This window comes from Aquarana catesbeiana, linkage group LG03 (genome assembly GCF_042186555.1).
Source record: "Aquarana catesbeiana isolate 2022-GZ linkage group LG03, ASM4218655v1, whole genome shotgun sequence".
Classification (NCBI taxonomy): Eukaryota; Metazoa; Chordata; class Amphibia; order Anura; family Ranidae; genus Aquarana; species Aquarana catesbeiana.
The window spans coordinates 322,780,306-322,806,721 of NC_133326.1; the positions used below are offsets into that span (position 1 = coordinate 322,780,306).

General features: G+C 41.1%; 1 protein-coding gene across 1 annotated transcript in view; it reads left to right on the forward strand.

The window, feature by feature from the left end:
* The first annotated feature begins 1,799 nt into the window (after window positions 1-1,799).
* Window positions 1,800-26,416, forward strand: part of CDHR2 (cadherin related family member 2) — a 245,259-nt gene continuing 220,642 nt past the window's right edge. Inside the window, exon 1 of the mRNA XM_073620461.1 lies at window positions 1,800-1,882. The gene's annotated coding sequence lies outside the window, so the exon portion shown is untranslated. The remainder of the gene's footprint in view (window positions 1,883-26,416) is intronic.

The following is a 26,416-nucleotide window of genomic DNA, read 5'->3' on the forward strand; positions in this document are numbered from 1 at the left end:
CCTTAGATTGTAAGCTCCTTGAGGGTAGGGACTGATGTGAATGTACAATGTCTATGTAAAGCGCTGTGTAAATTGACTGCGCTATATAAGTACCTGAAATAAGTAAATAAAATAAATTTATAAGTATAACAAGTGGATTTAGACCCCTTTCTCACTGGGGTGCTTTTCAGGCATTTTAGCGCTAAAAATATTGCCTGTAAAGTGCCTAAAAACTGCCTCTCAAGACACTTAAGTATGAAAGCCTGAGTGTTTTCACACTGGGATGATCAAGACACTGTATGTGTTAACTAAATAATTGGATATCATTTTTTGCAAGTGCTAATCTGCATGACAACTTCTGTCTTCCTTTAAGAAGGCACACCTTGCTGGTGATTGCACATGTAGGAGATGATGACTCTTCTGATTCTAGATCTGTGTGTGCTGACAAATACAGATTATTGACCAGTTGGAACTGAACCATTTTAGTCTGTTACTAATTTCCCAGGTATTTTCAATAAAAGTTGACTTCAAATGAAGTGTTGCATCATGCCCTTTTCTTGCCACTTTTGATTCTTGGACCTGCATGTTACAATATGGCTCCAAAGGGTTCTTAGATCTGGATATGTGAAATATTTTTTTTTTCTTTTTCTTATTTGTGGTGTGTAGAATTGAACATATTCCTTCATACAGAGCAGACCATATGTTGCCTCTAATAATAGCACATTCTAGCATTAATTTTTGCTAACATAATTACATGACAAACTGAGGGTGTCATACTTCAGATGCTTCTATCATGATATCTAAATTCTGTACATGAACTATGTTTCTGGCTGAAGCTCTTTGCTTATCATATTCATGAAGAACCATGGTGCAGTTTAGGTTTAAGTGTATGCATAACCAAAACTTATTTTTTAGTTTTCAGTGGGAAAGGGTTAAAGGCCCTCTAGGTTTATTTTTTGCTGCCGTTGTCCCACTAGGAAAATTTCTCTTCATTGTCTATCATGGAGAAGTTATAGGAGATATCTACCAATTGAGAGAAAGACCCTTCTTAAACAACTGTCATTGAAACAGTTGTCTCCATTGGAAACTTCTCCCCTCCCCCCTCCTCTTGTTCTGGTGACAACTATAAAATATTGATTTTTTTTTGTCATTTTCTGTTTCTGTGACTGTCAGGAGGACAAAAAGAGAGGGTAAATCTCTCTATTGCAGGACACAGACAGCATTATAACCCTGGCAGGGGTTCTAACCCTTCCCACTCCATCCAAAATAAGAAATTTTGACTATGCATACACTTTTATCATAGAACATTTGAACACTTTGATTAATTCATTTTTACTTTTATTGAATTTTAAATGTGCTTATTTAAATAAAAATAATTAAAAGCCCAGACACTGTAAATAGATCTAGAAAAGGATAAAAAGGTAGGATTTAAAAGTGATTTTCTTGGGATTTTTTTCAATGTTCAAACAGCAACATTTAAAGATACAAGTCTATAGATGTCTAGAACACCCTTGAATCAGGTACATCCTTTGTCAGTCATAATCGAATCTCTGTTGACGCAGTGCACCAGATTGGCTATCATTACTTATATGGGTTAGGACTAAGATAAGAAGCATTTCATTTACAGCCTAGCGATGCTTTACGTTAGGTAGGATACGTCATGTTTATTGCACAGTATATGCTCCATAACAGAGTATTCTCTGGCCTTTCTGATCACAGGGTACAAGTTGTTTAAGAAAGTACAGGGTGGAAATGGTAATTATTTTTTGTGCTCATTATCTACAGTTAATGATTGATGTATGAGTGATGGGATGAAGAGGTGAGCAGGATACAAAGGTCCACAAAGTGTATTATTATTTCGTAGCCTGATACAGGAAGAGAAACAGCTTTCTCCGGGATCCAGGTATGAAACATTTCTACGTTTTTCTTGGAGTCTATTTTAGTTAATTACTCCCGTATTATTATTCTTAGAGTGCTGCTTAAGTTTGAATCTTCCAAAAAAGCTCATAGGTAAAAAATATATGGTATTTTTTCCATGTAGTTCTAGGCAGTGGCTGTTTCCCTGCCTAGGCTTTGTTTCTGTCAGTAGGTCCTTGTTTAGGTTATAGAGTTATCACAATTAGTTTTAATTGTTTTCACACTTACTGTTGATTAATACCTCTTTACATTCACTTGTGTACAGAGACCATAGACCCTTGGTGCCCAATCTGTAGCCCAGTGGTCGCATGCAACCCTTTGGCGGTTTTGCTATGGCCCTTTATTGGTTATTTTTTTGGTGCTAAGACCAGTGATGGAAAAATGTTTTTTACACTGGGTGGTTTGGTTTATTTCTTTCACACTACGCTACTTTTTTCTGTGCTGTCCATCTCATTATATATGTTTTTTTTAAAAACTTGAATCTTATATTAATGAACTTGCTGAGAGATATAGTGCCTTGAAAAAGTAATCATACTCCTTGAATTTTTTTTTTTGCAGTGAGATTTTTATTGAAGAAAAAAGTACAGGCATACCCCACTTTAAGTACACTCACTTTACATACACTCGCGAGTAAGGACATACCCGTGAGTGTATGTAAAGTGGCTCTCAAGCTAAAGCTGCAGCTGAGTAATTCGTGCCCGGATAGTTCAGATTCCCTGCTACTTGGAAACACACTCCCTGACCCCCCCACTACAGTCCCTGACCCCCCTCTACAGCCCCTGGCACCCCCATTACAGCCCCTGACACCCCAGAAGTGAAAAAAGGTATTGCTTCACTTTAAGTACATTTTCGTTTTACATACATGCTCTGGTCCCATTGTGTACTTATAAGTGGGGTATGCCTGTAATTACAAAAAATCACAGGTGCAATACCTCTTGAAATTTTCCACATTTTGTCATTTTACAACCAAAAATGTAAATGTATTTTATTGTGATTTTATGTGATAGACTAACACAAAGTGGCACATAATTGTGAAGTGAAAGGAAAATGATAAATGGTTTTAAATTTTTTTTTACAAATAAATATCTGAAAAGTGTAACGTGCATCTGTATTCAGCCCCCTTTACTCTGATAACCCCTAACTAAAATCTAGTGGACCTAATTGCCTTCAGAAGTCACCTAATTAGTAAATAGAGTCCACCTGTGAGTAATTTAATCTCAATATAAATACAGATGCTCTGTGAAGCCCTCAGAGATTTGTTAGAGAACCTTAGAGAACCTTAGTGAACAAACAGCATCACAACGGCCAAGGGACACACTAGACAGGTCAGGGATAAAGTTGTGGAGAAGTTTAAAGTAGGGTTAGGTTATAAAAAAAATCCCAAGCTTTGAACATGTCACGAAGCATTGTTCAATCCATCATCCCAAAAAATAGAAAAGTATGGCACAACTGCAAACCTACCAAGACATGGCCGTCCACCTAAACTGACAGGCCTGGCAAGGAGAGCATTAATCAGAGAAGGATCCAAGACACCCATCGTAAATCTGGAGGAGCTGCAGAGATCCACAGCTCAGGTGGGAAAATCTGTCCGCAGGACAACTATTAGTCATGCATTTTAAACCTGACCTTTATGGAAGAGTGGCAAGAAGAAAGCCATTGTTGAAAGAAAGCCATAAGAAGTCCCATTTGCAGTTTGCGAGAAGCCATGTGGGGGACACAGCAAACATGTGGAACAAGATGCTCTGGTCAGATGAGACCATAATTGAACTTCTTGGCCTTAAAGCAAAACACTATGTGTGGCGGAAAACTAACACTGCACATTACACCGAACACACCATCCCCACCGTGAAACATTGTGGTGGCAGCATCATGCTGTGGGGGTGCTTTTCTTCAGCAGGGGCAGGGAAGCTGGTCAGAGTTGATGGTAAGATGGAGCCAAATACAGGGCACTCTTAGAAAAAAAAACCTGTTAGAGTCTGCACAAGCTATTTTGCAAGAAAGAATGGGCAAAAATGTTACTCTCTAGATGTACAAAGCTGGTAGAGACATACTGAAAAAGACTTGCAGCTGTAATTGCAGCAAAAGGTGGATCTACAAAGTATTGACTCGGGGGCTGAATATAAATGCACGACACACTTTTCAGATATTTATTTGTAAAAAAATGTAAAAACCATTTATAATTTTTCTTTCACTTCACAATTATGTGCCACTTTATGTTGGTCTGTAAATTCCCAATAAAATATTTTTATGTTTTTGGTTGTAACATGACAAAATGTGTAATTTTTTTTGTTTACAAAATGATTTTATTACCATATATTAAAGGTCATAAAACATGACTTGTGAGGTCAGAAGAATATATAGAAATTTATATAAGGAAGAACAATTGTTAACGCAATGAAATTTCCCAAGATGTCCACTTTTTCTTAAAGATGTGCATGGTGTCAAAAAGTGTATGATGAATGCGTTCTGAGAGTTTGATTTGTTCCATTCTGTTTATGACCTGAGGCCATGGGATGGAGGTAGCACGCCAGTTGAATGCTATGGTCCAATGGATGGAACTAAATAGAGTTTGAATGAGTCTAGTGCAGGCAATTGGTATATCTGGTATGGGTGTGAACAAAAGGCACATCTGTCCTACTCGTTATTTGTTCTATTTTAACTTTTGTTTGTTGCCATAAGGATTTGAGATGATTGCAGTTCCACAAAATATGTAAAAAAGTACCTTGATCAGGGCAGCCTCTAAAACAGAGGGGGGATGTTGATGGGTAGAAAGAATTAATTTTGTCAGGGGTTAGATACCACTGGGTATAAAGCTTGATCGCTGATTCCCTAACTGAGATAGTTTTAGTACATTTTTGTAGGTTTCATGTCATAACATTCCATTCTTCTTGTGAAAATGTTTGGTCTAGGTTAGTCTCCCATTGGAGCATAGGTTTAGATTTTTCTGTCATGGAAAACTCATTAAAACTTTTATATATACGAGAGATCATTCCCCTATCTCTTGGTGAGGAAAAACAGATTTGTTAAAATTATGAAAAGGGGGTTTGAAGGATGAGAGTATAATATTTTTGAAAAAATTGCTTAATTTTTATTTAGTTTGTTTGTTCTGATTATGGAGGGTTATAGTCGGTCTGTAAGTTCGTAAAAGAATGAAATTCATTGTTTAGTGTAAAGGATCTTAAATTAATTCGTTTACGAGATTGCCATATGTTTAGTGCATTTTGGTTGTTATAGGGGGGGGGGGAATGGGGATCTCCGAGGAAGGATACTAGGGGAGGAGTAGTAGAAGCCAAATTAAATTTGTCTTTATGTCAAGTCCATAGTTGAAGTTATTGAATTACCACTGTATTTAGGGGACCGATCCCCCGGGGTAAAACAGGTCTGGACCATAATATACCTTGTAACTGATATGGGAGAATTGATTGTTCTTCAAATAAAATCAATGGTATTTGTGTGGCTGGAGCATACCATTGAGCTAATTGAGTGAATCTTGCTGAAAGATAGTATGTCCATAAATTGGGAACACTTAACCCTCTGCTGGATTGTGGTCTAAACACGAGAGAGCAGCTGAATCTGGGTTTTTTTGTTTTGCCAAATACATTTATTAACCACTTACCAACCGGCCCATAGCCGAATGACGGCTGCAGGGCGGTTGGATAACTCTGGGTGGACGTACTATGACGTCCTCCCAGAATTCCCCTCTCGCGCGCCCCCTGGGGCGCGCACCCGAACACATCCGTGACCGCCGGGTCCAGAGGACCCCGCGCATCACGGATCCCGGTAAATGGCCGCTGATCGCGGCCGTTTACCATGTGATCGAGCCGTCAAATGACGGCGCGATCACATGTAAACAGACCGGCGTCATCTGATGACGCCGGTTCCTCTCCTCCCCTCCTGTGTACCGATCGGTACACTGTGAGCGGGGAGGGGGATGTATGGATGTCTGCAGCGCTGTGGGCTGTATGTGTAGTGCCCACAGCGCTGCACAGAGACATCCATCCATCCATGCTCAGCCATCCCTCACTACTAATGCTGTGCAATACTCTGCAATACCAGCACAATACTCTGCAATGCTGTGCAATACTCTGCAATACCCCCACAATACTCTGCAATGCTGTGCAATACTCTGCAATACCCCCACAATACTCTGCAATGCTGTGTAATACTCTGCAATACTCTGCAATGCCCCCACAATACTCTGCAATGCTGTGCAATACTCTGCAATACCCCCACAATACTCTGCAATACCCCCACAATACTCTGCAATGCTGTGCAATACTCTGCAATACCCCCACAATACTCTGCAATACTCTGCAATGCCCCCACAATACTCTGCAATGCTGTGCAATACTCTGCAATGCCCCCACAATACTCTGCAATGCCCCCGCCATACTCTGCAATGCCCCCCGCCATACTCTGCAATGCCCCCCGCCATACTCTGCAATGCCCCCCGCCATACTCTGCCATGCCCCCGCCATACCCCGCCATACTCCGCAATACCCCGCCATACTCCGCCATACCCCGCCATACTCCGCCATACCCCGCAATACCCCGCCATACTCCGCAATACCCTGCCATACCCCGCCATACTCCGCCATACTCTGCCATACCCCGCCATACTCCGCCATACCCCGCAATACCCCGCCATACTCCGCCATACCCCGCAATACCCCGCCATACTCCGCAATACCCTGCCATACTCCGCCATACCCCGCAATACCCCACAATACCCCGCCATACTCCGCAATACCCCGCCATACTCCGCAATACCCCGCCATACCCTGCCATGCTGAGCCATGCTCAGCTGTACTCGGCCTCTGTATGTGGCCAGGCTGTGGAAGTCTCACACATGGGGTATCGCCGTACTCAGGAGGAGCAGGAGAATCTATTTTGGGGTGTCATTTTTGGCATGTACATGTTATGTGGTAGAAATATTGTATAAATGGACAACTTTGTGTTAAAAAAAAAAAGCGTTTTAACCACTTCCCGCCCGCTGGCCGTCATACAACGTCCTTGACTTTGTGCGGAGATATCTGAATGATGGTTGCAGCTACAGGCATCATTCAGATATAAGCTTTTTCAGCCGGCGATTCCCTACACCATGAGAACAATCATAGCAGCTGTTCCACTGCTTGATCGTTCTTACGGGAGGCGAGAGGGGACGTCCCCCCTTCCCGCCGCCTTGCGGTGCTTCTACCGACTCACCGCTACGATCGAAGCCAGGATCTTTTTTTTTTTTTTTTTTTAATTTCAGGCTTCCCAGCCTAGAGGTGAGATGTGGGGTCTTATTGACCCCATATCTCACTGTAAAGAGGACCTGTCATGCCATATTCCTATTACAAGGATGTTTATATTCCTTGTAATAGGAATAAAAGTGGTCAAAAATTTTTTTTTTTTTGGAAAAAAGCATCAAACTAAAATAAATAAAGTAAAATGAACAATAAAAAAAAAAAAAATTTTTTTTAAAGCGCCCCTGTCCCTGTGTGCTCGCATGCAGAAGCGAACGCATACGTAAGTCCCGCCCACATATGAAAACGGTGTTCAAACCACACATGTGAGGTATCGCTGCGATCGGTAGAGCGAGAGCAATAATTTTGGCCCTAGACCTCCTCTGTAACTCAAAACATGTAACCAGTAAAAAATTTTAAAGCGTCGCCTATGGGGATTTTTGAGTAGCAAAGTTTGGCGCCATTCCACAAGCGCGTGCAATTTTGAAGGGTGACATGTTGGGTATCTATTTACTCGGCGTAACTTCATCTTTCACATTATGCAAAAACATTGGGCTAACTTTACTGTTTTGGTTTTTGTAAAGCACAAAACATTTTTTTTTCCAAAAAAAAACGCGTTAAAAAAATTGCTGCGCAAATACCGTGCGAGATAAAAAGTTGCAACGACCGCCATTGTATTCTCTAGGGTCTTTGCTAAAAAAACATATATATATAATGTTTTGGGGTTCTAAGTAATTTTCTAGCTAATAAATGATGATTTTTACATGTAGGAGAGAAATGTCAGAATTGGCCTGGGTGCTCCAGAACGCCTGAAGGTGCTCCCCTGCATGTTGGGCCTCTGTATGTGGCCACGCTGTGTAAAAGTCTCACACATGTGGTATCACCATACTCGGGAGTAATAGCAGAATGTGTTTTGGGGTGTAATTTGTGGTATGCATATGCGGTCTGTGAGAAATACCCTGCTAATATGACAATTTTGTGGAAAAAAAAAAAAGTAAAAAAAAAACCTTGATTTTGCAAAGAATTGTGGGAAAAAATGACAACTTCAAAAAACTCACCATGCATCTTTCTAAATACCTTGGAATGTCTTCTTTCCAAAAAGGGGTCATTTGGGGGGTATTTGTACTTTTCTGGCATGTTAGGGTCTCAAGAAATTAGATAGGCCGTCAGTAATTCAGGTGTGATCAATTTTCAGATATGCGCACCATAGCTTTTGGACTCTAACTTTCACAAAGACCAAATAATATCCACCGATTTGGGTTATTTTTACCAAAGATATGTAGCAGTATAAATTTTGGCCAAAATATATGAAGAAAAATTACTAATTTGCAAAATATTATAACAGAAATGAAGAAAAATGTATTTTTTTACAGATTTTTCGGTCTTTTTTCTTTTACGGCGCAAAAAATAAAGAACCCAGCAGTGATTAAATACCACCAAAAGAAAGCTCTATTTGTGTGAAAAAAAGGACAAAAATTTCATAAAGATACAGTGTTGCATGACTGAGTAATTGTCATTCAAAATGTGAGAGCACCAAAAGCTGAAAATTGGTCTGGTTAGGAAGGGGGTTTAAGTGCCCAGTTGTCAAGTGGTTAATTTCTCTCTGGAGTGAATCTAAGATGTTTTTAGGGATTAGAAGGGGGAGAGCTCTAAAAAAAAAAAAAATAGCTTGGGCAATATAACAATTTTTGGTAGCAGCTATTCTTCCTGTGAATGAAATATGGTAAGTTCACCATAGTTTAAGCAAGGTTTTAATATTAGTAAATAGTGATGGGTAGTTGGCCTGAAAAAAAGGGTTTTATATAAAGGGGTAAGATGAATACCTTAATATCTAAAGGAATTACAGCACCAAGTGAATGGAAATTTCTCTTTCAGAGAAGATGTAGTCAATGGTGGAATATTTATGGGCAAAGCCGAGAATTTGGATAAATTTACACCAAAAGCACTAAGGTTATGAAATATATCTAATTCTTTAATAAGGTTGGGTAGGGAGAATAATGGTTCAGTGAGAAATACTAGTACATCATCTGCATTTAGGCTCAGTTTGAATTCACTAGATCCCTTAGTGTAACCTTTGATGTTTAAAGTGTTCCGGATAGCACAGGCAAAAGGTTTAATGGCTAAAGCAAAAAGGAGTGGGGATAGTGGACACCCTTGCCTAATGGGAAGAAATCTGAATTATTACGAGGGAGTTTGATATGTGTTTGGGGATTGTGATATAAAGCTCTGAAACCGTGTAGAATTGAGTTGCATAAACCGTATTTGGGGAGTAATAAATCTAAATAAGACCAGCTAACGCTGTCAAAAGCCTTTTGGATATCAAGGCTAAGTATAAGTGCCGAATTAGAATGTAAATTAGAATCTTAAGTTGTTTATTAGTTTATTAAGTTGTCTGTGATTTGTCTACCCGGAATAAATCCATTCCGGTCTGGTTGGATTAAAGGGGTAATGACTGAAGCCAATCTGTCTGGCAGTAAAACAGCCAAATATTTTTAGGTCATTATTGATGCCCAAATTGGGCGATAATTTTGTGGGGTGGTATTATCTTTGTGGGGTTTTGGTAGAAGGGACATATTTGCTAAAAGCATTTCACTAGGAAAGTGATTTCCTTGTAAAATATGGTTGTATAATTTGGAAAGGTGAGGGGCCAAAATAGGGGAAATTTTTGTATAACATGTTGTAGAGCAACCATCAGGTCTGGGGGCTGTGGAGGTTTTGAAAGAACATATAATGCGGTTTACTTCGATGTCTGAGCATGGGGCATTTCAGACTTCAATTTTCTGGCTGGACAGAGTGGGGAGTAAGATATCTTCTAGCCAGTGTAAAGAGGTTTGTTTGGGTGGTGTTTGAGGTGTAGAGAGCAGTTTTTTATAAAAGTCTGAAAATATCTCTAGAACTTCTTTGGGGTGGGAAACTAAATTACCTGTTGGGTTACGTAGTTTATAGACATGAGAGGGTTTTGTTGACTGATTTAATTTTCTAGCAAACATGGTGGAGGAAGAGTTGCTGTACAGTAAGAATTTTGCTTTAGTCCAGCTCAGAGCCTTCTCTGTATCTGCTGACAATAATGTGTCTAAGGCTATACGTTTGTGATGAATTTGGTTTAAAAGGCTCTGAGATGGGGATTGATTATGTTTGTTATATAAACGATCCAAGTCTTTGGTGAGAGATTTAATGTCCGCTAGTTTGGATTTATTATTTGCTGATGCTATATTAATTAAGTGACCTCTCATGACAGCTTTATGTGCCATCCATATAAAATTAGGAGACATATCCGGAGTTGTGTTATGAGCAAAAAAATCCTCAAGGTGAGTTGTTAGCTGTTGTGTAATCGTGTGATCTGTTAGCAGAGAATCATTGATGCGCCATTTATAGGGTGTAGGGGCAAGGCCTATATGTGAAGTTGTAAAGGAAACAATGTGGTGGTCAGACCAAGGACATGAATGAATGTCTGCTTTTGAGGAGTTAGCTAAAATAATCTGGGGGAAAAAGATATAATCAAGACATGCAAAGCTATCGTGTGGATGTGAGTAAAATGTGTAAGCTTTAATTCCTACATTGTGAGCTCTCCATGTAGCTACCAATTGAAGATTATTTAGTGTACGGTTCAGTGATTTGGGAAATGCTTTGGAGGATGGTACCACTCTACTTCTATCAAGTGCCGAATGAGCTGCCAGATTAAAATCTCCCCCTACTATCAAGTGTGGAAATTGGTATCTGTCCAGGGTATCAAAGAAATGTTTAAAAAAGTGGATTGTGCTTCATTCGGCGCATAAACAGAGGCTATGGCGATTAAACTGATCCTTTAATATCAAAAAACGACTTTCTGGGTCTTTAAATATAGTCTGGGTTTCGAAAACTATAGAATATTTTTTGAAGATGGCTACTCCTCTAGATTTAGAGTTAGAAGTCGACAGTAAAACTGGTTTATCAGAGTTTTGGGGATGGCTGTAGAAAAGTGGGTTTCTTGTAATAAAATTATATCAGCCCCTAATCTTTTATAATGGCGGAAAGCCTTCTTACGTTTCTGTGGTGAATTGATGCCCTGAGCATTGTGTGAAACCACCTTAAGTCCTATCATAATGGTAAGAGGGGAAAAAAGATCTTATGCACACCAAAGTAGCAAAAAATAATGACATAGTTACAAGATAGATTTGTGTAATAACCGTCCCAAAATATGTGGGGTACTTTACCATATGTGTTCATCATGAGTAAAAATGGAATTAACAAGGTTAGTAATTGATTACTTACAGTAGACCTTTTAGTGTAATGAAATATGTTACAAAACCTGAAATAAAAAATTAGAAATTAACAACTCAAAAACAGACTGAGTGAACCAGCTTGACCTTAGAGCAATTAAACTTGGACCATGATGTCCATTACTCGCTGGAGGAGACCAATAACAATAGACCAAAAGTTGTATGGTTAGTAGCACAAAAATCTGTGCTATTTGATCCATGAATGGGTTCCAGAAGTACGTTGGGGGTCAAAAAAGCGGAGGCGGAGAGACTCAGCAATTATGTAAAACCTTTAACAACTGATTAAGCGTGCATATAGCTTTACATTTTTTGAAAAACTGCATATTGGGCTGTGTGGTAGGTAGATTGGAGACAGAGATGAATATTAAGCGATAACAAAACACACACAAAAAAAGGGAAAGAAAGTTATTTCTCTTTCCTTGAGCAAAGCAATTGTTCATCTATCTCTGTGATCCATTCAAAGTTGCCCTTTTGATACTTCTTTATCTGTATAGTGGTAAAAACACGATGATATAGAAAGTTCTCCAGATTTAAAGGATATAAATTGTCCATTTATGGCACCATAATTCTGAAGGATTGTCTCAATCTTCATTGATCACGTCTTGAGGAGGGGATAGCCCAAATAGGTGATGATTGTGGAATGGATGGAGGTCTTGGATTTGATTCCGAATCTAACAATCCTAATTTGACCAGTAGATCTTTGCCTTCTGCGACATTATAAAATGTTTACGTGGTGCCGTCAGTTTGAATGTAAATCCCCATCTGTATCTTATATGAGCAGACTGCAAGACGGATGTTATTTCTTTCATTTTGCATCTTCTTTCAAGAGTTGCCTGTTATATATCTGGGAATATTTGGATTTTTGTGCCATCCAGTTCAATGCTGCGTGTATTTCTGGAGGCTCTTAGTATATTTTCCTTTGTAATAAAATCCTTCATACACAGAATAATATCACAAGGAGGCTTATCTGGAGGTGGTTTAGGGCGGAGTGCCCTGTGGATTCTGTAACAAATGAATGAAGATGGTGGGGTCTCAGGGAGGAGGTTTTAGAACAATTTAGACACAGCAGGCATTAGTTCAGGGATTCCACAATCCTTAAGTTGTTTCTGCAATTTCTGTTATCTAAGTCCTCCACCTGAGATTGAAGATATGAGTGGTTTTCATCTAACAATTCAAAATCCTTCCTTAAATCATTGTGTGCTAGAGACAATTCATCGTGTTTAGTCTCTAAGATATCTGTGCACCCTCCCAGAGAAGCTATTTCATGTTTAAGAGTTGTTTTATGCAACTCAGATTGTATCTTGTTAGCTAGTTTCTCATACAGTCAGGTCCATAAATATTGGGACATCGACACAATTCTAATCCTTTTGGCTCTATACACCACTACAATGGATTTGAAATGAAACGAACAAGATGTGCTTTAACTGCAGACTTTCAGCTTTAATTTGAGGATATTCACATCCAAATCAGGTGAACGGTGTAGGAATTACAACAGTTTGTATATGTGCCCCCCACTTTTTAAGGGACCAAAAGTAATGGGACAGATTAACAATCATCCATCAAACTTTCACTTTTTAATACTTGGTTGCAAATCCTTTGCAGTCAATTACAGCCTGAAGTCTGGAACGCATAGACATCACCAGACGCTGGGTTTCATCCCTGGTGATGCTCTGCCAGGCCTCTACAGCAACTGTCTTCAGTTCTTGCTTGTTCTTGTGGCATTTTGCCTTCAGTTTTGTCTTCAGCAAGTGAAATGCATGCTCAATCGGATTCAGGTCAGGTGATTGACGTGGCCAGTGCATAACATTTCACTTCTTTCCCTTAAAAAACTCTTTGGTTGCTTTCGCAGTGTGCTTCGGGTCATTGTCCATCTGCACTGTGAAGCGCCGTCCAATGAGTTCTGAAGCATTTTGCTGAATATGAGCAGATAATGCCCGAAACACTTCAGAATTCATCCTGCTGCTTTTGTCAGCAGTCACATCATCAATAAATACAACAGAAAAAGTTCCATTGGCAGCCAAACATGCCCACGCCATGACACTACCACCACCATGCTTCACTGATGACGTGGTATGCTTTGGATCATGAGAAGTTCCTTTCCTTCTCAATACTCTTCTCTTGCCATCACTCTGGTACAAGTTGATCTTGGTCTCATCTGTCCATAGGATGTTGTTCCAGAACTGTGAAGGCTTTTTTAGATGTTGTTTGGCAAACTCTAATCTGGCCTTCCTGTTTTTTAGGCTCACCAATGGTTTACATCTTGTGGTGAACCCTCTGCATTCACTCTGGTGAAGTCTTCTCTTGATTGTTTACTTTGACACACATACACCTACCTCCTGGAGAGTGTTCTTGATCTGGCCAACTGTTGTGAAAGGTGTTTTCTTCACCAGGGAAATAATTCTTCGGTCATCCACTACAGTTGTTTTCCGTGGTCTTCTGTGTCTTTTGGTGTTGCTGAGCTCACCGGTGCGTTCTTACTTTTTAAGGATGTTCCAAACAGTTGATTTGGCCACACCTAATGTTTTTGCTATCTCTCTGATGGGTTTGTTTTGTTTTTTCAGCCTAATGATGGCTTGCTTCACTGATAGTGACAGCTCTTTGGATCGCATATTGAGAGTTGACAGCAACAGATTCCAAATGCAAATAGCACACTTGAAATGAACTCTGGACCTTGTATCAGCTCCTTGTAAATGGGATAATGAGGGACACACAGGCACATATACAAACTGTTGTAATTCCTACACTGTTCACCTGATTTAAAGATATATAAATTGTCCATTTATGGGACCATAATTCTGAAGTATTGTCTCAATCTTCGTTGATCACGTCTTGAGAAGGGGATAGCCCAAATAGGTGATGATTGTGGAATGGATGGAGGTCTTGGATTTGATTCCGAATCTAACAATCCTAATTTGACCAGTAGATCTTTGTCTTCTGCAACATTAAAAAATGCTGAAATTAAAGCTGAAAGTCTGCAGTACATCTTAAAGTACATCTTGTTAATTTCATTTCAAATCCATTGTGGTATTGTATAGAGCCAAAAAGATTAGAATTGTGTCGATGTCCCAATATTTATGGACCTGACTGTATATAGCTGACAGGCTAGCATCTAGATCTGCTTTTGTGAATTGAGAGGGGTACTGTCATGCTATAGCTTTCTCCAGAAAATCACACGAGGCAGCAGGAGGCTGAGGTCTGAGGAGAGGAGCGGGCGCCATCTTGAGATATCCTGTACTTGTCCATTGTGCGGAGTAAATAGGTGGTTAGGGAGTGCTGGGGCTGGCGACCACATGCTCTTTTACCCGATGGCATGCACGAGGGTGTCCAGCAGGGGTGCTGGTTAAAGTCGGGTGTAAAGTCCGTGATTTAGCGCTGCAGATTGTGCTTTTTCTCTCCGTGGCCGGCATACATGCTAAGGAGAGCTGCAGTCCTGCATCGCACCGCCAAATGTGTAAAATTTTAAGGGATATGAATACTTTTTCAAGGCACTGTAATTATGCCTAGGCACTTCTGTGCTTGCAGCCTTATACGAGGGTTCTTAAAAAAGTTTCTGCATTTTTTAAACTTTTAAAAAAAACAGAATACATCACTTTCCTCATTGTTTCCAACGAAAATATAAAAGTGCAGAAACTTTTTGAAGACCCCAAAGTTTGTTTGAGGGGCTTTGGAATGAGATTTGGTGATGTCAATTCTGTGCTGCTCATTATTCTCCTTGAAGGTCCTGATATAAGGAAGCAAAAGCCATGCTCAACTAAGAAGGACGCTTCCGCACAGAGACACAGTACTGTTGACTAGTCCTTTGTCTGCCACAACTTCCAGAGTTCCAGAAGCTAAATGCTCCTATCCTTAACAGCCAAGGAAGCTGCCATCTTAGCCTTTGTTCTGTTGAGAGCTAACATAAACACACTAGTAACTGTAACAATTATCACTCAAAGCATGCCTTGAATGTACTGTAGCTGCTGTTTAAAGAAGTAGTTCAATCAGTGGGTTTAGTTCTACTTTAACCACTTCAATATTATTATTATTATCATCATTATTATTCAGGATTTATATACCAGGCACTTTTACCCCCTTCCAAAAGAACCTCTATTGTGGGAATTTAAAGGCAACGAAAAAGTAAATTAAAAAAAAAAAAAAATCATTTATTAACAACATAGAAACATTGTATATTGAAATAGGATGGAAGGTGATACTTAATCCAACGCGTTCCAAAATGTAATGGTAGTTAACATCTTCATCAGGGTTATTGTATCACTTATCTATAGAAAATCAAAACATGCAATATTTAGGATCTACATGTAAGAATCATGTTCAATGCACCTAACTGAGGGCATACAGAAATGATGACTAACTTTTCAGTACAAAATTAGACAGATAACAGATACATTCCCCATAATAACAGCAGGGAGGGTCCAATAAAACAAAAGTAACCCCTCTACTCTACAGGAAGGCCGGATATAGTGTAGATTATCCCAAATCGGCACTTGAAGACATATAAACCGGGTACTCTATAATATACAAACAATAATCAGGGCTGAACTAAAGATCCTCATTTGCCAGCATCCGTTGGCAGAGAGTACTTAAACAAACAGGGCCAAATTCCGGTCCAATATCGGTCAGAGGCCTGAAAACGAAAGGTACACCTGTGGTGCTGTAACTCCTTCAGCAACCATGCTGAAGGGAATAATGGCGCCAAATACCTTCCTCTGCGTCCTTTTCTGTGATGGTAGAGCGTCATCCTGACGCTCCTCATCATCCACGATGACGTGGCACGCTGAGGCGTCATTACACGCTCCCCGTGGTCCACGATGACACGAGATGCAAGGGCACACCGCGTCATAGATGGCATTGTGAGACACCAGTGCGCACACCAGAGCGCACCGCGTCATCAGTGGTACACACAGCAATCACAGCGATGTGCCCGCCTCAGCCCGCCTAGGGAGGTTGGACGTGACGCAGCACAGGAAGTACGACCCCAAGTGCCACATATATATTGGGTTTATTATATTTTGACACAATTACCAATATGTCTTTATGTCTTCCCTTCCCTTCAATGGCGATATCCCCTTAAAAGGATCAGGATGCCACATGAAAAGGAAAGGTTAGTTCATTATTATGATAACACTAGGTATTTGTCTAATATGTATAGCAGAACTGCATCTCCCATATGGCAATCAGCAGGGGTTATCCCCTCCTTTTTTGTCCTTGTTTAGGACAGTGGTGGTCTGGGTCTTCCAAATTAAAAACCCTCCCCCCCTCTTCTCTACCCGGCACAAAGGGGCCCCTATGTCCTTGACATATGGGGCCCATTGTATCCTCGTGAGATGGTATTTTGCCACATCCAGAGGCTAGTAGTGTCGGCAGTTTTAGTCCTTCATTTGGACCATGCCCTATGCCCCGGATGTTTGTCCGGGGGCATGGAGTTCTGGCCCTAGGAAGATGCTGCATGTTTACAGCATCTTCTGTTCCGTGTCTCCATGGGCCCCCTTTTTTACACACCATTGACAGCCGGTACCCCTGGATGTTTACATCCGGGAGACACCTGGGGTCGTACTTCCGGTGCTGCATCACGTCCAGCCTGCTTAGGCAGGCTGAGGCGGGCGCATCGCTGTGATTGCAGTGTGTACCACTGATGACGAGGTGCGCTCTGGTGTGTGCACTGGCATCTCACAATGCCATCTATGAGGCGGTGTGCCCTTGTGTCTTGCGTCATTGTGGACCACGGGGAGCGTGTAATGACGCGGCGCACTGAGGCGTGCCACGTCATCGTGGATGACGAGGAGCATCATGATGACGCTCTACCATCACAGAAAAGGATGCCGAGGAAGGTATTTGGCGCCATTCTTCTCTTCAGCATGGTTGCTGAAGAAGTTACAGCACCACAGGTGTACCTTTCGTTTTCAGGCCTCTGACCGATATTGGACCGGAATTTGGCCCTGTTTGTTTAAGTACTCTCTGCCAACGAATGTTGGCAAATGAGGATCTTTAGTTCAGCCCTGATTATTGTTTTTATATTATAGAGTACCCAGTTTATATGTCTTCAAGTGCCAATATTGGTATAATCTGCACTATATCCAGCCTTCCTGTAGAGAAGAGGGGTTACTTTGGTTTTATAGGACCCTCCCTGCTGTTACTATGGGGAATGCATCTGTTATCTGTCTAATTTTGTACTGAAAAGTAAGTCATCGTTTTTGTATGCCCTCAATTATGTGTATTGAACATGATTCTTACATGTAGATATATATATATATATAAATATTGTATTTTTTTGATTATCTATAGATAAGTGATACAATATCCCTGATGAAGATGTTAACTACCATTAAATTTTGAAACGCGTTGGATTAAGTATCACCTTCCACTCTATTTCAATATACAATGTTTTTATAGTCACATGTCATATGCTTGAATTTTTCTATGAATTTTTCTATGTTGTTAATAAATGATTTTTTTTTAAAAAAATAACTTTTTCATTGCCTTTCAAATCCCACAATAGAGGTTCTCTTTTTTGTATAGTTTACAAGGGATGATGGCCCACCTACACGAGTCCGCATCCATTCTTTTACCCCCTTCCTGCCCTGCCAATTTTCAGCTTTCAGAGCTGTCACACTTTGAATTACAAATGTGTGGTCATGCAACACTATACCCTAATTAAATTTGTACCATTTGTTTTAAACAGACAGTGCTTCCTTTTGGTGGTATTTAATCACCACTGGGTTTTTTATTTTTTGCTAAACAAACGGAAAAAGCCAGAAAATTTTGAAAACAAATAGTTTTTCTTAGTTTCTGTTACAAAATTTTACAAATAAGTAATTTTTCTTCTTCACTGATGTGCGCTGATAAGGTTGCACTGAAGAGGCTGCACTAATGGCACTGATGAGGTGACATTGATGGGCACTCGTGAGGAGGCACTGATTTGGCGGCACTGATAGGTGGCACTGATGGGCACTGATAATCTGCACTGGTGAGTCTGTACTAATGATCAGTGCCCTGATTATCAGTGTAAACAATGTGCTGGCAGCCTTGCTGGTTATCAGCTCTCTTTTCCTCACACAGACACAGCGTGGGAGGGCTGTCGGTAATCGGCAAGTCTGGTTACATGTGATCAGCTGTGACTGGACACAGCTGATCACATAGTAAAGCGTCGCTGTGATTGGCCCCTCACTCCTGTATATATGTCAGCCACCCGTCACTCCTGTATATATATCAGCCCCCCTCACTTCTGTATATATGTCAGCCTTCCTTGCTCCTGTATATATGTCAGCCCCCTCACACCTGCATATATGTCAGCCCCCCTCACTCCTGTTCATATGTCAGCCCCCCTCACACCTGTATATATGTCACCCCCTTACTCCTGTATATATGCCAGCCCCACTCACTCCTGTATATTTGTCAGCTCTCCTCACTCCTGTATATATGTCAGCCCCCCACTCCTGTATATATGTCAGCCCCACCACTTCTGAATATATGTTAGTCTCCCTCACTCCTGTATATATGTCAGCCCCCCTCACTCCTGTATATATGTCAGCCCCCCTCAGGCCTGTATATATGTCAGCCCCCCTCACACCTGTATATATGTCAGCCCCCCTCACGCCTGTACATATGTCAGCCCCCCTCACACCTGTATATATGTCAGCCCCCCTCACTCCTGTGTATATGTCAGCCCCCCTCACTCCTGTATATATGTCAGCCCCCCCCACTTCTGTATATATATGTCAGACCCCCTCACTCCTATATATATGTCAGCCCCCCCACATATACACATCTGTAAACACAAAAACAGCCCCCTCCCTTTTCTTCACAGCCCCTACTTGTAAAGAAGAATTTTTCTTCCTAGTCCCAGCTCTTGTTTCCACAAAGCTGACATGTTGCTGAGACACAGAAGAGCTGCAGCTAATCACAGTATATAGCACAGTACAGGCAGCTCACACAAGGGGTGCACATGCACATAGTAGCCAGAGGTGGCAGTAAAGAGCTTGATGTCTGAGCTCAATGACAAAGAGCAGCAGAGGCTACCAAGATCGGTTCTATAGTGCACAACACGGCTCCCCTTCTCCCGCTCCTGCCTTCTCCTAGCCTGGTTGGGCCCCTCCAGATGCTCGGGCCCCTTACAATTGTATTGGCTGTCCCCCCTTGATGGCAGCCCTGTCCAAAATGTCGCAAAAAAGGTACACTACAGGATTCTAAGCATGTCAGATGAAAGCCAATGGGAAGCCTCACTGATAGAATCCGCCTCATAAACGAACCTGTAGAAAGCAGCGGCACCCTGACAGGTAGCTCAGATGATGGAGAAGAGGTCCCTGCTAAGATCACGTGTACCTGGCCTCATATTGCTGAGGTGCTAGAAACACATGATTATGTTCATATGCAGCAGATTGCCAGTACTAGTGCTGCACTACTATTTGGTGATCTGGCAAGTACCAGTGGCTTAGTACATCCTGGCCTTTTAGATACCAGCACTGCAATATCTTATGGTGAAATGGTGGGCACCAGAAGTACAGTACAAGTTGGTGGGGTGGCTAGCCCTAGTAGTAGAATGCAAATGCAACCACCAAGAATTCAAGCACAGGCATAGAGCCCATAGTAGCCTTCCAGAGGTGCTTGAAAACACTAATTGGCTTCCCCCAGATTCAGCAGCACCTGTTATCCCCCCATTCACATCCCAGCCCGAGGTTCAGGTGGAAACCGCAAACTTAACAACCCTCCTTGACTTTTTTGAGCTTTTTTTCAACAAAGACCTGTTTAATTTGATTGTGGACCAAACTAACGTTTGTGCCCAACAATAAATCACCACCAAGCCAGATTCATTCCTTGCCAGGCCATTCGAGTGGAGACCTTTCTGAAATTAAGACTTTTTTGGGCCTAACCCTTAACATTGGCAATACAAAACAGATGAATTGCGGCCATATTGGTCCACAAACCTGATTTGTCATATGCCTATGTTCTGTGCTGCAATGGCCAGGCACAGATATGAGCATGTAATGCTTTTCATGCATTTCAGAGACAATACCCTCTGTCCTCCTCATGGTAATCCTGACTATGATCGACTCTACAAACTTCAACCCCTCGTAAGTTACCTTTCCCAAAAACTTGCAGATTTGTGTACACCGCAACAAAACATCTGCACAGACCAGTTCCTAGTACAATTTACTGGCAGGCTTGTAGTCAAGCAATATCTCCCCAGCAAGTGTGCCAGATATGGGGTGAGAGGGCCACAAGCTATACATATCTTTTTAGAATTTGAGGAAAAGACAATAAAGTGGAGCCCCCTGAATGCCCAGATTACACGGGGAGTAGTGGAAAGATAGTATGGGACTTGGTGTCACCCTTGTTCTGTAAGGAGTATCATTTGTACATGAACGACTTTAATGCAAGCATGCCACTTTTTAGATATTAGTTCAATCAAGTAATTGGCTACTGTGGCAATATGCAATCTAATAGCAGGGGCTTCCCCCAATGGCTCATTAACATCCGACTTAGAAAGGGCGAGAAAGCCTGCTTGCGCAATGAGGAACTACTTGCAGTGAAGTGGAAGGACAAAGGGGATATATTCATCCTGTCTTCTATTCACACAGACACGACGGTCCAAATTACACAGAATCCAGTGTCATTGAGAAGCCTTTTTGTTTATATGTTTATACATTTCTTTACAGAATACTTATAATATCAGCCCAGCAATTATTTCTCTTCTAAATGGGCTTACATTATATAGATGTTACCTGAACTTGAAGTGAAACTATGGGCAAAATAAAAAAAAGGCATATATGATACAATCTGCCAGTAGCATATCACAGCAGCCTGTTTTTTTTCTGAGTTCTCCCTGTAACACATTTTATTACCTAATAATACAAGAAGTGACTTGTTTTGACCCAAATGCAACATACACATGCCTCCATCCCTATAAATAGAAGAAAAAGAGAAAATGGGTATTGGAACTTTAAATGAGGAATGGATATGTGTGTAGAATTATCTAGGATACCTAAAATAGGTTAGCTATCACAGTCCCAAAAGGGGAGATCTAGGTAACCAAAAGGAATTGCTGAATATTAAATCCAATAGATTAAATTAAATTAATGAACAAATTAATATCTAATGTATCATAATATATAATACATGAATCATGCAGAGAAAAGCATACTATGGGTAGTGGTAATCATATTGACATATTTAATATTAATATTGGATAAACATATTGGTGCAAGCAATCACAGTTGGTAAATTGAATAAACATACTGATCAAGTGAAACATTGTTATCCTAAAAAATGTAGACAATAAAAACAGTTGATGAAATTCATAATTTAGGGCAAGCTTGACTTGGCATCCCTGAGTGTAGACTCATTGCGTTTCATGGCGTTTACAGCCAATCATCAGGAGTAGGATGCATAAGTAGGGGCTAGAGAGTAAAATAAAATGAATGGATAAATAGGTCAATCAAGTCTCTGCTAATATGACATGCTTTTAAAAAGAGAGCAGGATAAGAACATTTATACATTACCTATGGCAAAGCCCAAGTATGTCCCCATATTGGAGTATGGTGGTGGTCCCGAATGCGCTGTCTCCCCCGGTGTTGACAATCCCCCCTCTTCCCCAATCATGGACTCTCCAACGCATAAGGAGGACCGGAAAGGGGGTGGCGGGAAACAAAGGCCAAGGGGAGAAACGGACAGCCACAGCAACATGCCAGAGTGTGAGGTATCAAAAAAACAAAGAAATTGCGCTAGGTGCATAAAAATTGTGATGAAGTAAAAAAGGTCCTGCTGCTATGCACTATAACCCCAATATAAGGGTACAAAAAACTAGATATAATACAGAAAGTGCAGCGCTGGACATATGAAGTGAATGGTGAAATATTACTAAACCATGTAATAAAAATTAATCAACAGCAATGTATACAAATAGTGACCTATAAATATAGGTAATAAATTACTTATGACCGTGAGCATATAAATATAGGTAGTGAATTACTTATGACCGTGAGCATATGGAATTACAGAAAAAAATTCCTGGAAATAAAACTTTTAAAGGTGCATAAAAGTCCAAAGCAATATTTTTCGTACAATGTGAGTTTCAGGGGTGCATCTTCGATAATCGGTGTTGCCCACCACCGGATAGGTGAATGAATAAAAGGCTTACCAGAAAGCCTGTGACCGCCCTTATTCAGGGGGGTCAAAACAGGCTTAGCAGATATGGGGGGACCACCACACGGATACTCCGGTTGGCACCTGATGGATCAATGGGTCAAGACTCCTTGCCAGGTAGTTCTCCAGCCGACAACCACTGTGGATGTTCTCCCGACTCCTGTCCTCTCATGGGGCAGACTTGAAGCTCCCACGGATTCAGTGCAGGAAATGGTGTAATATAAAGTTGCCAAAAAAGGGAATAAAGAAAAAATGCTCCGCTGGTGCAGATAACTTTGGGTTTGCTTTATTGGTCTCAAGCATTAAAAGCAAAAAAAAACAGAATAAAACAAACAAGATAAAAAAACGACACTACCGCCGTTTGTTTAAAGATCGCGCATGCGCGGTGCGTGCAATGTTGTGACCCTACGGCCATTTCGTCACAACTGACGTCATCAGGGGTACCCCTGATGACGTCAGTTGTGACGAAACGGCCGTAGGGTCACAACATTGCACGCACCGCGCATGCGCGATCTTTAAACAAACGGCGGTAGTGTCGTTTTTTTATCTTGTTTGTTTTATTCTGTTTTTTTTGCTTTTAATGCTTGAGATCAATAAAGCAAACCCAAAGTTATCTGTACCAGCGGAGCATTTTTTCTTTATTCCCTTTTTTGGCAACTTTATATTACACCATTCCTGCACTGAATCCGTGGGAGCTTCAAGTCTGCCCCATGAGAGGACAGGAGTCGGGAGAACATCCACAGTGGTTGTCGGCTGGAGAACTACCTGGCAAGGAGTCTTGACCCATTGATCCATCAGGTGCCAACCGGAGTATCCGTGTGGTGGTCCCCCCATATCTGCTAAGCCTGTTTTGACCCCCCTGAATAAGGGCGGTCACAGGCTTTCTGGTAAGCCTTTTATTCATTCACCTATCCGGTGGTGGGCAACACCGATTATCGAAGATGCACCCCTGAAACTCACATTGCACGAAAAATATTGCTTTGGACTTTTATGCACCTTTAAAAGTTTTATTTCCAGGAATTTTTTTCTGTAATTCCATATGCTCACGGTCATAAGTAATTCACTACCTATATTTATATGCTCACGGTCATAAGTAATTTATTACCTATATTTATAGGTCACTATTTGTATACATTGCTGTTGATTAATTTTTATTACATGGTTTAGTAATATTTCACCATTCACTTCATATGTCCAGCGCTGCACTTTCTGTATTATATCAGAGTGTGAGGTATGCACATATAGGACACACGTCAGGTTCTAAAAAAGTAAAATAGGAATGGGTGGGTGATGGGAATAGGCAATAAACTGAAAATCACAAAATAGGAAAAAATGTTTTTGAAAATTCCAAGGATAGGACAAACCTGGCTACCTGAAGTGTGGATGGACCCATGGAACCTCTCCTCATGTTGGAATGTGTGGAGTGCACTGCCAACTCGTCCCCGTCTTATGTGTCCCTGGGCTGGGGCGTGTCCACGCCAACGTCATGCGTCATCGTAATGGCCGCGTGGTGGGACGGAGCAAGAACCCCCGCCTAAGGGACAAGAACCTCAGTGGAAGTTCATCCCACGCCACACGAGATGAAAAAGCACTAGCACAACAAACCGGCGTCACTGGACATTGTGCATGCGGCGTGCTGGCATGACACCAATGCGCTGAGGTCCGGCCCCATCCCCCATCGCCATGTGGAGACGGGGGGGGGAGGAGCTGGCCGCTTTGCAACCGCGGGGAAGAAAGACAAATATTGACAGGACCTCCCAACCAATGGGCTGGGCGAGCCAAAAGGTATGAGAAAAAGAGCTGAACAGCTCAAAATGTCAAAGAGGTGGAAAAACAGAGACAGAAATATTAATAGCCTGTTATCTAAGAATGAAAATTTAGAATCTGGAGCCAAAAAAAAATGATGATGATAACTATGAGAAGAAATGCCAAAGTATTGATTGACTCAGAGATCTAAAACTGAGTATATGGTTGTTATAATGTGTAAGGTCTAGCAGGTCACCGAGGCAATGGGTGTCTTCCACCCTGTAAACATATAATACAAGAAGTGACTTGTTTTGACCCAAACGCAACATACACTTGCCTCCATCCCTGTAAATAGAAGAAAAAGAGAAAATGGGTATTGGGACTTTAAAGGATATGTGTGTAGAATTATCTGGGATACCTAAAATAGGTTAGCTATCACAGTCCCAAAATGGAAGATCTAGGTAACCAAAAGGAATTGCTGAATATTAAATCCAATAGATTAAATGAAATTAATATCTAATGTATCATAATATATAATTCACGAATCATTCAGAGAAAAGCATAATATGGGTAGTGGTAATCATATTGACATATTTAATATTAATATTGGATAAACATATTGGTGCAAGCAATCACAGTTGGTAAATTGAATGAACATACAGATCAAATGAAACATTGTTGTCCTAATAAATGTAGACAATAAAAACAGTTGATGAAATTCATAATTTAGGGTAAGCTTGACTTGGCATCCCTGAGTGTAGACTTGACGCGTTTCATGGCATTTACAGCCAATCATCAGGAGTAGGATGCATAAGTAGGGGCTATTGAGTAAAATAAAATGAATGGATACATAGGTCAATCAAGTCTCTACTAATATGTCATGCTTTCAAAAGAGAGCAGGATAAGAACATTTATACATTACCTATGGCAAAGCCCAAGTATGTCCCCATATTGGAGTATGGTGGTGGTCTCGAATGCGCTGTCTCCCCCCGGGGTTGAGGCAGGGATGAACCCCCCTCTCCCCCAATCATGGACTCTCCAACGCATAAGGTGAGTGTGAGGTATGCACATACAGGACACACGTCAGGTTCCAAAAAAGTAAAATAGGAATGGGTGGGTGATGAGACTTGACAATAAACTGAAAATCACAAAATAGGAAAAAATGTTTTTTTGGAAATTTCAAGGATAGGACCAACCTGGTTACCTGAAGTGTGGATAAGGTACAAGAACCTCAGCGGGAGTTCATCCCATCCCCCACGCTACATGAGATGGAAAAGAACTAGCACAACAAACTGGCGTCACTGGACATCGTGCGTGCGGCGTGCTGGCATGACGCCGATGCGCCGAGGTCTGGCCCCACCCCCCATCGCCTTGTGGAGACGGGCGTGGGGGGGAGCTGGGCGCACCCCAGGGAAAGAGAGACAAACATTGACAGGACCTCCCAACCAATGGGCTGGGTGAGCCAAAAGGAATGAGAGAAAGAGCTGAACAGCTCAAAATGTCAAAGAGGTGGAAAAACAGAGACAAAAATATTAATAGCCTGTTATCTAAGAATGAAAATTAAGAATCTGGAGCCCAAAAAAATGATGATGATAACTATTAGAACTTAGAGACTTAGAGACTTAGAGATCTAAAACTGAGTATATGGTCGTTATAATGTGTAGGGTCTAGGTGACCTGCTAGATTGGCGTGGACACGCCCCAGCCCAGGGACACATAAGACCGGGACGAGTTGCCATTGCACTCCACACATTCCAACGCGGGGAGAGGTTCCATGGGTCCATCCACACTTCAGGTAACCAGGTTGGTCCTATCCTTGGAATTTCCAAAAAACATTTTTTCCTATTTTGTGATTTTCAGTTTATTACCAATTCCTATCACCAACCCATTCCTATTTTACTTTTTTAGAATCTGACGTGTGTCCTATATGTGCATACAAACAAGATATTTGGGGGGCACACCCTAACAGATGCATTAAAGATGGTGCAGCCATAAGACCATACAACAGAACAAAATATTACAGCGCACACATGCAAAAAAGACATTTACCTCCTGCAAAGCTTTTTAAAACACCTAAACATTAAAAAAAAAAAAAAATAAAAAAATATGGGGATTTGGTCACACCATATTGCTATATGGTGCTTAAGCC